The 19,214-nt window shown below is 35.1% G+C and overlaps 1 pseudogene; it reads left to right on the forward strand.

The window, feature by feature from the left end:
• The window catches only part of LOC132539723 (cadherin-related family member 3-like), a 208,172-nt pseudogene that overhangs the window by 118,595 nt on the left and 70,363 nt on the right, over positions 1-19,214 (forward strand).

Raw genomic sequence — 19,214 nt, forward strand, 5'->3', positions numbered from 1 at the left:
GCAATTAATAAAATAGAGAAAGAAATATTAAAAAAGATATTGGATATAAATATTTTAAGTCACATTGCAGGATGGTACAAAAAGAAACCACTTTGCATTGTGATGGTTCATAAGGCAGATCATTAGAATGATATAACCCACTCGCCGCTTCTTTCTTTTAATTTTGTATTCTTCTTTTTTTTTTTAATATTTATTTTTCTCTTTTTGTTGCCTTGTTTTCTATTGTTGTAGTAGTTATTATTGTTGTTGATGTCGTCATTGTTAGATAGGACAGAGAGAAATGGAGAAAGGAGGGGAAAACAGAAAGAAAGACACCTACAGACCAGCTACACCACCTGTTAGGTGACTCCCCTGCAGGTGGGAGTCAGGGGGTTGGAACCGGGATCCTTACTCTGGTCCTTGTGCTTTGCACCACATGCGCTTAATGCACTGAGCTACCTCCGACTTCTTTGAGTAAATTCTTATATATCTCTGAGGCCAAGCTATGTTTAAGCTTTTATTATTTTAAAGCATGTATTAAAATTTTGTTATGCATTTTTGTTATGCATTATATCACATTCCTTAATAGTTATCTGTCACTTTGCCTTATGTTAGCAGTGAGGTACTTTACAAGAGCAAGAATAGACTTCTTCAGATGTGTAGAAACTAGAAGGGTTCACTGTAGGTTATCTGTAGGTGTTTGATGTTTGAATAGAATTCTGAGTAAGAGATAAATTTAAGTTTTAGAAATATTCTGGAAATTTAATCAAGAATTTGTAAGTACATTCTAAAGAGATGAGCAATAAATTTATGAGTAATATCTTGATAGCTTGTTTTGGTAAGTTATGACTTCGAACAGCATTTTATCATAACAGATAACAAGATAAAAATGAAAATGTTTAATCTTGTATGTTCAATTGCCAACTATTGCATTGTGGTGTTTGAAATATTAGGTGTACTGTTCACTCTGATTTTCTGTTTTCATTCTCTTTGATCCCATATCATCATTTAAGTCTAAAGTAATGCCAGAAGCTACATGATTATAAATTATTAATTATTCTTTTTTTAAGTTTATATATATTTTTATTTTCCCTTTTTGTTGCCCTTGTTGTTTTGTTGTTGTAGTCATTGTTGGGTAGGACAGAGAAAAATGGAGAGAGGAGGGGAAGACACAGAGGGGGAGAGAAAGATAGTAGTCTGCAGATCTGCTTCACCACATGTGAAGGGACTCCCCTGCAGATGGGGAGCCTGGGGCTCGAACCGGGATACTTACGCAGGTCCTTGCTCTTCGTGCCATGTGCACTTAACCCACTGTGCTACTGCCCGACTCCTAAATTATTAATTATTTTAAATATCAAGAAACTTTTTTCCAAAATGGATTTTTTCAGCATCTGAAAATTTTTTGAGTTTTCATAACTCATGCAAATGAACATTTTGTACATATTTAAATCACTATATATTTTTCAGACCATTTCCTTTTAATTCTGTTAATGTGACGGAAGAAAAGCCTGTTGGAGAAATTATAGCAAGAGTAAGAGCTACAGATCGAGATGAAGATAGCAGCATCACTTATTCCTTTATAACCAGCAAGAAATGTTTAGTTTGGACTCATGTAAGTTTTAAGTACACACTTCTAGTCTACTTGGACTAAACATTCGTTATCTAATCACTGCATTTCCTTTTGAACTTGGCCTAGTAGTACTACCCTTCCAAAATTAAGCTAATTTTGGAGAAGGAACACACTGAAAATTTGTGGCAGCTGACATATTCCCATTCTGTCTCCTGTTTGTTAACTAGGCTTTTCTTATTTTTTTATTTTTATTTATTTTTTATTTTTTTTTTATTTAAGAAAGGATTAATGAACAAAAACATAAGGTAGGAGGGGTACAACTCCACACAATTCCCACCACCCAATCTCCATAACCCACCCCCTCCCATGATAGCTTTCCCATTCTCTAGCCCTCTGGGAGCATGGACCCAGGGTCGTTGAGGGTTGCAGAAGGTAGAAGGTCTGGCTTCTGTAATTGCTTCCCCGCTGAACATGGGCGTTAACAGGTCGGTCCATACTCCCAGTCTGCCTCTCTCTTTCCCTAGTAAGGTGTGTCTCTGGGGAAGCTGAGCTCCAGGACATATTGGTGGGGTATTGAATCCAGGGAAGCCTGGCCAGCATCCTGGTGGCATCTGGAACCTGGTGACTGAAAAGAGAGTTAACATACGAAGCCAAACAATTTGTTGAGCAATCATGGATCCCAAACTTGGAATAGTGGAGAGGAAGTGTTAGGGAGGTACTTACTGCAAACTCTAGTGTACTTCTGCTTTCAGGTATATATTTTGCAGTAGTTTATGGATACATGTTACATAAGCTCTCTCTCACAGAAACTGGTGTATATCTAGGTTTTGGGACTTTGTTAGAGAGTGAACCACCTGAGATGAAATTAGAGTGTACTATGAAAGGAAAGGTCTCACCCGAGTAATGAAGCTGAAGGGTTGTCATTCCACACGTGAAGTCTCTGGACATAGTCTGAGGTGAAGCATGTTGAGGTGGCAATCGTTGCATTGGTTAGGTTGTGATCGGCGGATGCAGTATTATTTGGTATGGATTGGGAGAGGCATACGGGAAAGTGGGCCCTATCCAAGGGTTCCAGGACTGGGGGAAGTAGGGGCTCTATAGTGGCAATGTGAGGTTCCTGCTGTCTTAGGGTTCAAAAAGACAATGGATAGTTAATGTTATCATCACATTATTTGGTAATTGGGTTAACTTTGAAAAGTCCTTTTGTTATGGTTTGCTGTACAGTATCCAGTATCTTGTATATAGCTGTGCTATTGGATGCTTCTAATCTACTTGGTCTAGGGTTTTGAGAGAGTCTGCATATCAAATACATAGCCTATATATTAAAAGGATTCAGTTTGTGTTTTGAGAAACTTTGAGACATACAATTGATTTTCCCTCTCTCATATTAATTAACTACTGATTTATATGTCTACATTTTGCTAGGAGTGTACATAAACACCATTCCCACCACCAAAGGACTGTGACCCCTCCCTCCCGCACACTCCCACCCCCACTGACCCAGGAAGCTGCATGTCTACCCCTCACCACTGGGTTTTTACTTTGGTGCCCTTATTTTTATTTTTTTTTTAGCAGAGTATTGTTGGTGCCCAGGATGAGACATCTACAGTGCCTCAGACATGGAAGTCTGTTATGCTATGGGTGGCACTATCTCCCTGGCCTCTGCCTTACTAGATAACATTGTTCTCAAATGTTGCTTGTCATGTGACATGCTTCTTAAATCAACCAGTATTCATTCAGAGAAAAATAACTAGCAGGTATATAACTACATGAGATGTCTTATAGTCTCTAAGAGGTGGTTTTCTGTGTGTTTGAAGTTAAGACTTAAAAGAGAACATAAGCAGAAAATCTGGAAAAGAAAACAAATGGATATAAAGTAAAAGAGTATAAGCATGTATCCAACTCTTACTTTGAGTAAATGGTAAGCTAGACAAATAAAAATATATGTATAAAAATGAAATGACTGTAACCATCTTTCTACTTTTTCAATTGATCAAAAATCTCACTTGGAGACACCAGAAATGAATAATAATTCAGTCTTTATAAAATGTTTCTAGAAAAAATTCATAATTTTCCTAATGACACTTGAACTCTTTATTTATTTTTATTTCCAATAAAATTGATAAAAGTTGGATTACAGCATAAATAAAGAATTAGGGTTTTAATATAGTGTGGATCTTTTTTTCAGGTTCAAAAGTATTGATAACCTTGCTGTAATTAAAATAAAATATAGTATTTTAGCTTATTTTTTGAATTTTAAAATAAGAATCATACCTATACATGGAAAATCATAAATGACAATTTAGAGACTAGGAGGAAATAAGGAGAAATCAATTTTAGTATTTATATTTTAAATTAAGTATAAAGCAAATGGACATTTAAAAAATATTTTATGTGGATTTAGAATTGATAGACACTATTTTTCTCCCCAGTGGAAACATATTAAGGGAGTTGAATTTCATCAATGTTAATAAATTAACTTCCTTAGTTCTTTGAGTTTGGTGATTATTCTCCATTCTTTTTCTTTGAATCAGTCAAAGGAATAATCAGACTTCTTCAACCTTTAAATCTTAACAGTCCCCAAAATAGTAACACCTACACTTTGGAAATTGAAGCTAGAGATAATGGAAATAAAACAAGGACCTATATGTTTACTGTTTTTGTGGAGAATGTGGACGATCCTATTTTCTGTGACTCAAGTTTTTCAACAGGAGCAGGTATATTACAAATCAATTGCACTGATTACATTCATAACACAATGATAGAGTAAGAAATATTTTTAAAAATTTATCACTTATTATTGTTGGGGGTGGGGCAATGGTTTGTACTGCAGTCACTGACACATGGGTACAATTTCTTATCTTCTTGTGAAAGTTCTCTGTGGAGCACTGTGACCCACAAACTAGATCCTTTTACCTCATCATGCACTAAAACCCTAAGGTTCTTCTCTATCCCTCTTCTCTAGAGTCTGTGTTATTGATGCAATATTCCATGTCCAATCCAAGTTTCACTTTGTATATCATTTGCCTCTAAGTGAGACCATTCAGTAGTTCACAATTTCTAACAGCTGATTAATATCTCACCATGCTTATAGACCACAATTTTCTTAGCCACTTATTTGTGCTTGGACTTCTAGGTTGTTTCCAAGTATTGACCATTACGAATTGTACTGTTTGAAAACAATTGTACATAGATTTCTTCTGATAGGTGTTTTTGTTTTCTCTAAGTAAATTCCTAGTGGAGAAGTTATTGGGCCATAGGGTAGTTCCATTTCTAGACTTCTGAGACCAGACGAGATTCGGTGTGTGTGTGTTCAGGGTGGTATGACCATAGACATTTCTAGTGTTCTGAGATATATCCAGACTGCTTTCCATAAGGGTTGGACCAATTTATACTCTCATGTGTAGTACAGAAGTGTTCCTTTTCCCCTATATCCTCTCCAACATTTGTTGCTATTGTCTTTTCTAATGTATGTTTTTCTCCATCTTTTTACTTTGAGCTTATTTGTGTCCTTTTGGATCTAATGAGTCTCCTACAGACAGCATTTAGTTGGGTCATTATTTTTGATCCATGCCTTTTGATAGGTGAATTCATACCATTAACATTTAATGAAATTACAGATTTGAGATGAGAAATGTTTAAATGTAACTTAAAGCTAAGATTCATATTCTTTCAGTTTAATGAACTAATAGACAATAGACTGAATGAGAGATTTCTTCAAAAAGAAAAATAAAGTAACTACAAAGTGTTTATGTTTTTTCTGAACGTATAAGTCTCCTACATTTTTCAAAGACATAAAAAAAATCTAAACAAAAAAGAACCTTCACCTGGTAAACTGATTGAGGTTTTCATGTTGTGGGGGAGGAAATGCTGTTTAGTATATAAATAAATTAATAATTTCATCATCAAAATCTAGTAGAAAAAAAACAGAAACATAAACAAGCTCACAACACAGCATGATACCAAACAAATAATATTCTTTAAAAATGTTTGTTTTCATAAAGTAGAATTTTGAATGCCTACCTCAATTACTATTTTTAAACATCTGTGAAGTGCACTAAAATAACTATGACTTTCTGGAGTGTTACTATTTAGTCATCTGGTCAAGATTCATGTATGAATTTGTAGTAAGAGAATGGTTGGGATAACTAAAATAACTAAGTGGGCTAAAAGATTATATGTCCATTAATGAAACAGATTAAATGCTATCTAGCCATTTCAAAATATCTTCTAAGAGACCAGGCAGTGGTGCACCAAGTTGAGCAAACAGGTTATGCCCACGGACCTGCTTTCATGTCCCTAGTCACAACCTGCTGGTAGGGAAGCTTTACAAGCAGTGAAGCACTGCTCCAGGTATCTCTTTTCCCTCTTCCCCTCTGCTCTCAATTTATCTGTCTTATCAAAAAAAAAAAAGGGGGGGGGGAAATGGCAGCTTGGAGAGGTGGATTCATAGAACAGGTACCTAGCCTCAGTGATAACTCTGGTGACTACTAAAGATAATTTAAAAAATAATTATCTTTAAAATTAATATGATACAAATTGTAAAATTATTTTCTTAAATGTATAATATGCATTTTTTTTCTTGTGAAAAATTTTAAATGACCAATCTCTACCGTTATTTTAAATTTTTTTCATGAGTTTTTTAAAAATATTTTTTATTTACTTATTTATTATTAATTTTTTTAACCAGAGCAATGCTCAGCTCTGGTTTATGGTGGTGTGTGGGGCCAGGGAGGAAATTGAACCTGGGACTTCGGAGCCTCAGGCATGAGAGTCTCTTTGCATAACCATTATGTTATCTACCCTAGACCTATTTTTATTATTATTATTTTTAGTTCCACCAGGGTTATCGCTCTCAGTGTGGGCACTATGAATACACCATTCCCATTAGCCATCCCCCCCCCTTTTTTCCCCTGTTATACTTGATAGGACAGAGAGACATTTGAGAAGGGAGGGGAGATAGGGAGAGAAAAATATAGATATCTCCAGACCTGCTTCAACACTTGTGAAGCACCCACCCCTTGCAGATGGGGAGCAGGAGCTGAACCTGGGTCCTTGAGCATGGTAATATGTGTACTTAACCGGGTGCACCACTGCCGGTGCGCTGCTATGTTCCATCGCTGGGGAGCCAGAGACAACCCGAACTGCCCCTGCAGCTACAGACAGACTATGACCCACATAGTCAACGACTGCCACCTCTCCAGATTCAAAGGAGGTCTCGAAACTTTACATCAGGCTCAACCTGACGCAGCTGACTGGCTACGGAAGAAGGGCAAACGCTAGAAGAAGAAGAACCGCTGCCACCTCAATTGTTTTAATACTTCTTAATGTTCCAGCTATAGTTAGAAATTTCAGCTTCATAATAAAAATCATTATATCATTATGAAATATCTTTCAGTTATAAACATGTTTATATATTCATACCATACTTAGTTGTCAGATGTAAGAACTATTTATAAAATTAAATGTATCAGATAACCCACTGATGTGAGACATTTGCCATGACACCTCTTCATTGTTAATATTCTGTGTATTTGCTAATCAAGATTCAAGTGCACAGACATCTGGAATGAAAAAATATATATTTATTTAATGGGAGAAAGACATAGAGAGAGAGACACAGAGAGAAAGACCAGAGCACTGCTGGTCTGATTTTTGGTGGTGCTGAGGGCTGAATCTGAGACTATGGAGCCTCAGACATGAAAATCTTTTGCATAACCATTATGCTGTCTCTCAAACCCAGCAGGAATAGTTTTTTTTTTTTAAGAGTATCAATTGTAACACCAGACAAGATGTGAGTAAACTACCTATGGCTTAAATGTGAGTTTTTTATATAATATTCAATTTTGAAGTGAGATGAATCACAGTTGTTAACATTCAAAGGAAGAGCAGTGGCTGAAGGAAAACAAAAGGTATTTATAGAACACCTTTGAGAGGTATTATGTGTAATACTTTATTTACTCCTCAACCACTCTCCAAAACTCATGGAGATGAGTTTTGTCTCATTGTATAGATGAGAAGTTTTATGGATCAGAAATTCAAATGCATGTTTTCCAGACTTCACAGCCTGTGCTTCATTTTTTACTGTATTATTATGAAAATAGAGAAAACCAATTATCTAACATATGGTTTTCTAAAGTTGAAATAACGTATTTCAATGGCTATTGATTTTGTGCCAGAAACTATGCAATTATATAGCATTTCAAAAAATAGCTCAAAATATAAATATAAAAATATGAAACATATTGTTGTGTTGGCTCTTCCTAAATGGGTATTTAATAAGAATGATTAGTTATTTTTTTTTCTACCAGTATCATTAAAAAACTGCTCTAAGGAGATATACTTAAAGCATAATGGTTTTTGATTTTTATAAGTAAAAACTGGCAGATAATTTCTTTGACGTTTTGCCTGTGGTTTGTATGTTTATATAGGTGTTTCAGTGTCTGTCCCTGAAAATATTCCTGCATCTGCATTTATACATATGATTCTTGCCAGAGATCCAGATCCAGAACAAGAAGTTGAAGTGAGCATTTTATCAACTGTGTTCTAAATTTTTTATAAAGGATGCTCACATTTTAACTGAGCAATAATGATTTCATCAGTTTTGGAATAAAATTATTTATATCTTATAGTAGTCACTGATGTGACAAAAATAATTTATACAGATGACTATATCAGGAACTACAATTATATGACTTAAAAATGTAAGCAGTAGCCCTTCATACATAAATGGACCAGAAGCACTTTAAAAATCTAGTGTCTGCAGCTACTGACACTTATTTAAAGAAATATGTTTTCCTGTTTTGTTCTCTTTTATCTATCCCATTTCTGATATGTTTCCTTAGTTATTAACATAAAACTAAAAATTAAAAGTTACCTTTTCAAATATTTTGGTTTCAATAATAATAACATATAAGAGACTAGTTATAGAAAAAGAAAGGGTAAAAAAGTAATACAGAATGTTTTGTCATTAAAGATTTTAATATTTTGTGATGCTCATAAAATAATTAGCACTGGGAATATTAAAACTAAAGTATTAATGTTACTTTTAACCTATTTTATAATCAAAAATTAACTTTTAATGTTGAAAGAATTAACAAGAATTAATACTTCTTGATTAGATTATAATTTGCCTTCAAATTTAGCCTTCATTCTTCTGCTAACAACAGTGTATGATGAGCCAACTTTGGTTGTGCACTTACAGACAATCATATAAGTTTCCCATTAGAACAATGGTTGTTTGTGTTTTGGAATGGCCTTAGATGCAACAGCTTCTAGGTTTTTTGGATCAGGAACTATATATGCATTAAAACATGACTTATATATTAAATCCTTTAAATATTCAATATTCATCTTGAAACTGAGCCTAGCTGTAAGCATTGGGGATCACAATGCAGAGCATACTAATGTTCATAAAAGAAAGATCTTTATAAAATGCAATATTTCACCATGCCACTCAGATATTATACATAGATGAGATAGATTAAAACCGGCTAATAACTTAGTGCATGTGGCTCCTTAAGCTGTACTTCAGGACATATAAGACAGAATGCTTTCTTATATATTACAGAAAGCTGTAACTGCAACACTAGAAAATAAATTTCTCATCATACCAATAACTGTTATTTACCAAACATACCCTAAGACGTAAATATAGTAATCTTTAAAAAACTACAACTAAAATTTAAAATAAATTTCAGATTACTTTTGATGTCTGGAGTTAAAAGCTTAGTTCTTAAATTGTTATGGGCACCCTTTACAACATTAATTTCTGTTTAGTCAAGTATTTTCAGATAAATGAATCAAACTGTCAGTTCAAAATACATCTTCTTCAATAATACCCATACTTGTGTGTGCTTTTTTAAAAAAGTTTTTTTATTTAATTTAATTTTTTTATTTATTTAAGAAAGGATAAATTAACAAAGCCATAGGGTAGGAGGGGTATAATTCCACACAATTCCCACCACCCAATCTCCATATCCCACCCCCTCCCCTGATAGCTTTCCCATTCTCTGTCCCTCTGGGAGCATGGACCCAGGGTCATTGTGGGTTGTAGAAGGTGGAAGGTCTGGCTTCTGTAATTGCTTCCCCGCTGAACATGGGCGTTGACTGGTCAGTCCATACTCCCAGTCTGCCTCTCTCTTTCCCTAGTAGGGTGGGTCTCTGGGGAAGCAGAGCTCCAGGACACATTGGTGGGGTCTTCAGTCCAGGGAAGACTGGCCAGCATCCTGATGACATCTGGAACCTGGTGACTGAAAAGAGAGTTAACACACAAAGCCAAACAAATTGTTGAGCAATCATGGACCCAAAGCTTGGAATAGTGGAGAGGAAGTGTTAGGGGATACTCACTGCACACTCTAGTGTACATCTGCTTTCAGGTATATATTTTGTAGTAGTTTATGGATATGTGTGAACATATGCTCTCTCTCACAGAAACTGGTGTATATCTAGATTTTGGGACTTTGTTAGAAAGTGAACCACCTGAGATAGAATTAGAGTATACTATGGAAGGAAAGGTCTCACCCAAGTAATGAAGCTGAAGGGTTATCATTCCACACATGAAGTCTCTGGACACAGTCTGAAGTGAAGCATGTTGAGGTGGCAATCATTGCATTTATTAGGTTGTGATCAGCAGATGCAATATTATTTGATATGGATTTGGAGAGGCATATGGGAAAGTGGGCTCTATCCAAGGGTTCCAGGACTGGGGGAAGTAGAGGCTCTATAGTGGAGATGTGAGGTTCCTGCTGTCTTAGGGTTCAAAAAGACAATCGATAGTTAATGTTATCACATTATTTGGTAATTGGGTTAACTACTGAAAAGTACTTTTGTCAGGGTTTGCTGTACAGTACCTTGTATCTTGTATATAACTGTGCTATTGGTTGCTTCTGATCTACTTGGTCTAGGCTTTTGTGAAAGTCCACATATCAATTACACAGCCTATATATTAAAAAGACTCAGTCTGTGTTTTAAAAAACCTTGAGACATACAATTAATTTTCCCCCTTTCATATTAATTAACTAATGATTTATATGACTACATACTACTAGGAGTGTACATAAACACCATTCCCACCACCAAAAGACTGTGACCCATCCCTCCCATCCCCCACTGGCCCAGGAAGCTGCATGTCTACCCCTCACCACAGGGCTTTTACTTTGGTGCCCTACTTACAGTTTGGTCAGGTCTTGCTTTTAGTTTCCCTTTCATATCTTCTTACTCAACTTCTGTTGATGAGTGGGATCATCCCATACTCATCTTTATCTTTCTGACTTAGCTCACTTAAAATAGTTCCTTTTAGCTCTTTCCAAGATGTGTCAGAGAAGGTGGGTTCATTGTTCTTGATAGCTGCATAGTATTCCATTGTGTATATATACCACAGCTTTCTCAGCCACTCATCTGTTGTTGGGCACCTGGGTTGCTTCCAGGTTTAGCTATTATGAATTGTACTGGTATGAACATAGGAGTACACACCTCTTTTTGGTTGAGTGTTATGGAGTCCTTGGGTTATAATGCCAGGAGAGGAATTACTGGATCATATGGAAGGTCCATGTCTAGCCTTCTGAGAGTTTTCCAGACTGCTCTCCACAGAGGCTGGACTAATTTACATTCCCACCAGCAATGCAAAAGGGTTCCTCTGTCCCCACAACCTCTCCAGCATTTGTTGCTGCTGTCCTTTTTGATGTATGCCATTCTTACAGGAGTGAGGTGGTATCTTAGTGTTGTCTTAATTTACATTTCTCTGACAATCAGTGACCTAGAGCAGTTTTTCATATGTTTGTTAGCCTTTTGGATCTCCTCTGAGGTGAATGTTTTGTTTGTATCCTCTGCCCATTTTTGGATGGGGTCATTTGATTTTGGTGCTAAGTTTGCTGAGCTCTTTATATATTTTGGTGACTAGTTTCTTGTCTGATATATGGCATGTGAAGATCTTCTACCATTCTGTGATGGGTCTCTTTGTTTGTTTAATAGTTTCTTTGGATGTGCAGAATCTTTTCAATTTCATGTAGTCCCATTGGTTTGTTTCTGTGTTAGTCTTCCTTGCAATTGGGTTTGATTCATCAAAGATGTCCTTGAGGTGTAGGTGGGAAAGTGTTTTACCAGTGTTTTCCTCTAAGATTGTTTCCTCTAAAATTTTTCCTCTAAGATTGTTTCTGGTTTGACATATAGGTCTTTGATCCATTTGGAGTTGATTTTTGTTTCTGGTGAGATAAAGTGGTTCAATTTCATTCTTCTGCATGTTACATCCCAGTTTTCCCAGCACCATTTATTGAAGAGAGCCTCCTTCTTCCATTTAATCCTTTGGGCCCCCTTATCAAAGATTAGATGTCCGTAGGTGTGGGGATTTATTTCTGGGCTTTTAATTCTGTTCCACTGCTCTGTGTGCCTATTTTATTGCAGTACCATGCTGTTTTGATGATGATGGCTTTATAATATAGTTTAAGGTCTGGGAGTGTGATGCCTCCGTTTCTGTTTCTTTTGCTCAAGATGGTTTTGGCAATTCTAGGTGTTTTCAGGTTCCAGATATATGATTGTAGTGTTTGTTCTATTCTCTTAAAGAAGCTTGCTGTAACTTTGATGGGTTTTGCATTAAATTTGCATATGGCTCTGGGGAGAATATTCATTTTGATGATATTTATTCTTCCAATCCATGAGCATGGGATATCTTTACATTTCTTGGTATCAGTTTCTATTTCCTTGAGTAGTGACTCATAGTTTTCAGTATACAAGTCTTTCACTTCTTTGGTCAACTCTATTCCTAGGTATTTGATTGATTTTGCTGAAACAGTAAAGGGGAATTATTTCTGGATGTCTTCTTCTTCAGATTTAGTGTTTGCATAAAGAAATGCCACTGATTTTTGTACATTGATTCTGTAGCCTGATACCTTGCTATATTGCCCAGTAACTTCCAGTAGTATTCTGCTGGATTCTTTAGGTTTTTCTCTGTATATTATCATATCATCTGCAAATAGTGAGAGCTTGACTTCTTCCCTTCCAATCTGTATTCCTTTGATTTCTTTCTCTTGCCTGATTGCTATGGCAAGAACTTCCAATACCATGTTGACTTGTAATGGTGACAGTGGACAGCCCTGTCTAGTCCTCTATTTGAGGGAGAATGCTTTCATCTTCTGTCCATTGAGTATGATGTTGGCTGTAGATTTGCTATATATAGATTCCACTATCTTGAGGAATTTCCCATCTATTCCCATTTTTTGTAGAGTTTTGAGCATGAATGGATGTTGGATCTTGTCAAAGGCTTTCTCTGCATCTATTGAGATAATCATGTGGTTCTTGGGTTTACTTTTATTGATGTGGTGAATGACATTGATTGACTTATGGATGTTGAACCAGCCTTGCATTCCTGGAATGAATCCCACTTGGTCGTGATGAACAATCTTTTTGATATGCTGCTGTATCCTGTTGGCCAAGATCTTGTTTAATATTTTGGCATCTATGTTCATCAGATATATTGGTCTGTAGTTTTCCCTTTTTGTGTGTCCCTATCAGCTTTTGGTATCAGGGTGATGTTGGCTTCATAGAAGGTGGAAGGGAGTATTCTTGTTTCTTCAATCTTATGGAAAAGCTTAAGAAGTATGGGTACTAACTGTTTCCTGAAAGTTTTGTAGAATTCGTTTGTGAAGCCGTCTGGTTCAGGACTTTTGTTGTTGGGTAGATTCTTAATAACAGTTTCAATGTCTTTGTCTGTGATTGGTGCATTTAGATTTTGTAGTTCTGCTTGGTTCAGTTTTGGAAGGGCATATGTTTCCAGGAATTGTTCCATTTCTTCCAGATTCTCTAGCTTGGTGGCTTATAGTTCTTTATAGAAGTTTCGCAGGATTCTCTGGATTTCTGTGGTGTCAGTTCTGATTATCTCCTCCATCGTTTACAATTCTATTATTTTGAGTCTTCACTCTTTTCTGTTTGGTGAGTCTGGCTAGGGGTTTGTCGATTTTGTTTAATCTTTCAAAGAACCAACATTTGGCTTCATTGATCTTTTGTATGGTTCTCTTATATTCGATGTTGTTTATTTCTGCTCTAATTTTAGTGAATTCTGTCCTTCTGGTTGCTTTAGGTTTCCTTTGTTCCTCTTCCTCTAAGTCCTTGAGGTGTCCAGTGAGGTCATTCATTTGAGCTTTTTCTTGGTGTTTAATATGTGATTGTATGGCTATCAGTTTCCCTCTCAGTACTGCTTTAGCTGTGTCCCCAATATTTTGATAGGTTGTGTCTTCATTTTCGTTAGTTTCCAGGAACATTTGAATTTCCTGTTTGAGTGAATCTTTTACCCAGTGGTTCTTAAGGAGTATGTTGTTTAGATTCCAAATTCTGTGACTTTTAATAATTTTCTGTTTGTTGTTAAATGTTAGTTTTACTCCACTGTGGTCTGAGAAGATACTTGGGATGATTTCAATGCTCTTGAATTTATTGATGCTGTCTTTGTGGCCTAACATGTGGTCTATGGATGTATTTCGTTTGTTTACTTCAAATTTTTTAAATTTTCTTCTTTTTCCACCAGGGTAGTGAAGTGCATTTATTTTTACTTTTTTCTTATAGAAATAGAGAGAAATGAGAAGACAGAAGGAGAGAGAGACTTTAATAATTCTCCACCACTCATTAGGTTTCTATTATGATGGTGGGGACAACAACTTGAATCTAGGTTCTTATGCATGTGGGCTCAACCAGATCAGCCACCACCTGGCCCCCAAATTTATCTTATAAGTATCTCCAAATCTATGTTTTAAAAAGGTATTAATATAAGACTTTCCTGTCTTATTTCTTATCTGAAAGGCAAAGTTTTAGTTTTTCACCTTTGTATACAATAGTTGTGTTGAGGTCCTTTATCTATTTTTATGCACTTTGTTGAGAGATTTTATTATCAGAGCATGTTTAATTTTTGTAGAATGCCTTTTTTATTTTTCTGTGCCACTGATATAATTTCCATCCTTTCATTTGTTAATGTGGCATATTACATTTATTGATTTGCATATGTATGGCCACTCTTAAAGGTTTTTTTTTAATAAATCCCATTTCATCATGCTTTATAATGCATTTAATAAATTCTTGATTTTGGAAAGCTTATATTTTGAAGATGTTTCTATGTTCATTTGGAACATTGTATATATATATATATATATATATATATATATATATATATATATAGTCATGTGAGAAATCTTGTCATGATTTTAAAAATTACTGTTTAAATGTTTCAATGAGAGTGTAATTTTTTTGTAGGGTAGTGGCAGGCAATTTATATTAAGCAATGAGCCTTTTCTACAGTTTTAGTCTATATATATATATAGAGAGAGAGAGAGAGAGAGAGAGAGATAAAGAGAGAGACAGAGAGGGAGGGAGGGAGGGAGGGAGGGAGGGAGGGGGAGGGAGAGGGAGAGAGACACCTGCAGACTTGCTTCACTTCTTGTAAAGCAACTCACCTGCAGGTGGGGAGTTGGCTTGAATCGAGATTCTTGAGCTGAGTGGCTCCTTGTGCTTAGTAATATGTACATTTAACCTGGTGTGCTACCTCCCAGTCCCTGATTCATTTTCTTAATACTTTAATTTAACCTGAGGTTTCTAATAATAGTGTTCTACTCCTACTTTCCATGAATATAAAGTTTAAAATGATTCATTTACTCATTTCCCCCATACCTAAGTTCATTGTCAAAAGAACTTTTCATGTTTGCTCATTCAGAAAATATTGAGAAATTAGTCCTCACAAAGGACATATATTCTCCCTAGGGCATTACCAGTCTTAGATATGTTTATATGCTAATACTGTGTTTTAGCTATTTTGGATCAGATTAAATATAGTCTTATCACTTCTGTTCTTCCCTTTAGACTTTTATCTTGGTGGAATTCTGAGAAGATTGTAACAAATAATTTTACCCTACCCACCTGATTAAAAGCAAACATTTGTCCTCCTCTGGTGGACAACAAGTGGGTGGGGGGGTGTGGTGTACTGATACCCAAAATGGGATAGATGGCACTTTAATTTTGTGACGACAACAACAGACTTGTAAATCAGCTTTTTCCCATTAATGTCATTATAACATAATAGAAACAAATAATCATTTAATAAACTTTAATCCATTTTATGGTATGTTTATTCCATACTAGAATATGCTTTTCTCCATAGAGGGCCATTTCTTTAAAAAAAAATAAACTTTCATTCATTCATTTTATTTTAGATAAAGACAGAGAGATGTTGAGAGGAATGGGGAGAAAAAGAAGGACACACACACAGCCCTGCGACACTGCTTTACCACGTATGAAGCTTCATGCCTTAAGGAGAGACTAGGAGCTTGAACCTAGGTCCTTGTACACTATAATGTGTGCTCTCAACCAAGTGCACCACCACTTGGCTCCTCCTTCTTTTCCTTCTCCCTCTCCTCCTCCTCCTCTTCCTTCTTCTCTAAGAGCAGAATGTTTATTGCATTACTTCCCAGAGAGCTTTATTTGTGCAGAGTGTCCATGTATTGTAGTATAGCTGTTGACACATGGGTACAATTTCCCATCTTACCAAAAGATGTGCCTACAAAACACTTTCCCCCCAACTTTGACTCTTTCCAACATCATACACCAGGACCTCTGGGCCCCTTCACCATACTCCATCCCCCTCCTTCTTTGGAGTCCCTTGTTTCAGTGTAATGCACCACACCCAGACCAAGTTTCTCTTTGTGTTTTCCTTTTCTGTTCTCATTTCATAAGTTTCCATCTATGAGTCATATCATACTATCTGCCCCCCCTTTTTTTGAGAAAGGTTATTTTTAAGTTAGTTCTTGCATAATGTATCAACTAGTCAATGCTCAAGAAATGTCTCTTGAATGAAAGAATTAACATTACTTATTTAAAGCATTTATTATTAAATACTGAGTTCTTATTATTATAATGATATATAATACCTAAATATATATTTTAATTTTTCCTAAACAAAATGTATTATAATTAGTATATGTTAGGTGTTATTAAAGTACTTTACATATAAAAACTAATATTTATGAAAACACTGGAACTAGATACCATTATTACCTTCATTTTACAGATGAAAGCACTAAGTTCAGATAAATGTCAATATGCAATTTACCAAAGATTATTCAACTGATAGATGGGCGAAGACACCCAAACTTAAGTCTGTAAATTTACTACTATGTTACACTACTAATGTTGGCTTTTTGTTTTATCTTAGAAACTATTCTCTCTCATACATACATATATTACCCTGATATAAGAAGAGAAACTACTGGGCTAGCAAAATAACTAACTTGGATAGTGTGCTGCACTGCCATACACTTGATGTGGTTTGAGCTTGGCCCCACCACATAGAACCATTGGTGCTGTGATATTTTCTCTTTCTCTGATTCTCTGTATCTATTTAAAAAGAAATAAAATTTAAAAAAATGTGTGTTGTTCATTTTAAATATCAGGATTTAGTAGTAGAAGCATATCTTGAGAATAAATTAACAAACAGTTGGCTAACTCAGAATATTTTTGCCATCATAGGATACATAATTATTTTTATTTTTAATTAAAATTTTTTGAAAAGACACAGAGAAAAAGAGGGAATGAGAGAGACCCACAGCATCAAAGCTTACTTTAATGTACTGGGGGCGGATTTTTTGTTTGTTTGTTTTGGTATTTTAGGGGGTGCAGATTTGAATCAGAGTTGTGCACATCGCAAAGTGCAGCACAGTATTCAATTGAACTATTAAATCACTCAAATATTATTTTTAATATAATGTCAAAGAAAAGGGAAAATTATCCAACTTGAGGATTAACTATTGTTTTAAACAACAATTCCCTTACCTGTTAAGCATTTTATGTATTTTTTTCTGAATAATGCTTTATATAAGTGATAATAGGCTATTGGATAAATCACATTTTGATTTAGTTTTTATCTTGTTTTTTTATGTTATTGATGTATTACTGGATATAGATTTAATTTGGTAGAATATAGTACAAGTAAAACACCTTGAAGTGCTTTTTGTTTCTACTATTTTGTTTATAGTGTAACACTTTCTAAGTATAGAAATATATTTCACTAAATTTTATGAAATAGCATTTAAATAATTATTACTTCATCAAAACATAAACTTAACTTATGGAGTAAATTACTTATATATTTTGTTATTATGTATTAGCCTACATGTCTTAGTTTTTTTTTTCACATCTGGAATATTAAATAAAATGTTTTGAGGTTCCTGAAGAATACATGTTTATTCAGATTTTTCCAAAAATAAACTAGTTTTTCAGCTTCACAGATTTTTCTTCTAAACAATGAAATTTAAGTAACTATTTTTGTTTTTGTTGTCCCAACAAAATTAATCAGCTTTCCTGCCTGCAGCATAGCATAACAAAACCAATGTTTAAAAATATAGGCAAATTTCCATAAAAGTTGGTAGGTAGAATTAATTGCAGAAATCTGTATAAGAGCACAGATAATACACTTAACAAATGACTTCGGTTGTTCTGAGAATAGTTTTACATACTTAGACTTGCAAAGTATTAAGTATTTTCTATCTTATTCTGAAAGGTTTTTTTATGTGAAGGAAATTTATATATTTAAGCTCTCAAAAAGAAATGAAAAAGCACTCCATATCCTGTCTTCTGTTATTTATTTTAGGATTTCCAGATAGTAATTACTGTGAGAAATAGAGGGAACCTGTCTCTGGAATCATGTGTTGGCACCATCACTATAAACATCCAAAATGTTAACGATGAGAGTCCTATTATTACGTAAGCTGTGGGTAATCTAAATATTTAAATGTTAAGATTTAATCACTAAGAATGCATCATTTGTTTTTCTTTTAAAATGTTTTTATTAGTGATTTAATATTGATTTATAAGATTATAAGGCTTATAATTATAATGGAGTGGGGTGTTAATTCCATACAGTTCCTGTCACCAGAGTTCTGTGTCCCATCCCCTCCATTAAAAAACTTTCCTATTGTCTATCCCTCTGGAAATATGGACCAAAATTCTTTTTGGGGTACAGAAGGTGGGAGTTCTGACTTCCGTCGCTGCCTTTGTGCTGGACATGGTCATTGGCAGGTTGATACATAGCCCCAGCCTATTTCTATCTTTCCCTGGTGGGGTAGGGCTCTAGAGAGGTGAGGTTCCTGGAAGCATTGGTAAGATCATCTATCTACCCAGGGAAACCAGAATGGAATTTTAGTAGCATCTGGAACTTGGTAGCTGAAATGTAATAAAATTGAAATCAGGACAAAAATGTTTAATCAACAAGAACCATAAAATAGGAATAGAGCAGATGAAAATAGGGAACTTAGGGTAGAAGGAAACTATGAAGTCTATTTTAGAAATGTTCCTAGGAGCCTTTGTCTTAATGATCTTTGCTTGAGCTTGGTAGCTAACATGGGGGTAGACCAGACATACTGTCTGGGAAGACAGTGGTAGAGTTGAGAGTAGAACTAGAAAACAAGATTAAGGCGCAGTTGCTCACAAACTTGAAGAAGATATATACACTAGAAATTTTTTAATGATGAAAATAACAATCTTTTGTTACCCTCAATGTCAACTTTCTTACAAGATTTCAAAATAATCTAGAAGGCAAACCTGGAAGAGTGCTACATTTCAAGACATATACTTTTTATATAATTGAAGTCAACATTATTAATATTTTGGAAAAGAAATATCTGGAAACCACAGAAGA

This window comes from Erinaceus europaeus, chromosome 8, assembly GCF_950295315.1.
Source record: "Erinaceus europaeus chromosome 8, mEriEur2.1, whole genome shotgun sequence".
Classification (NCBI taxonomy): domain Eukaryota; kingdom Metazoa; phylum Chordata; class Mammalia; order Eulipotyphla; family Erinaceidae; genus Erinaceus; species Erinaceus europaeus.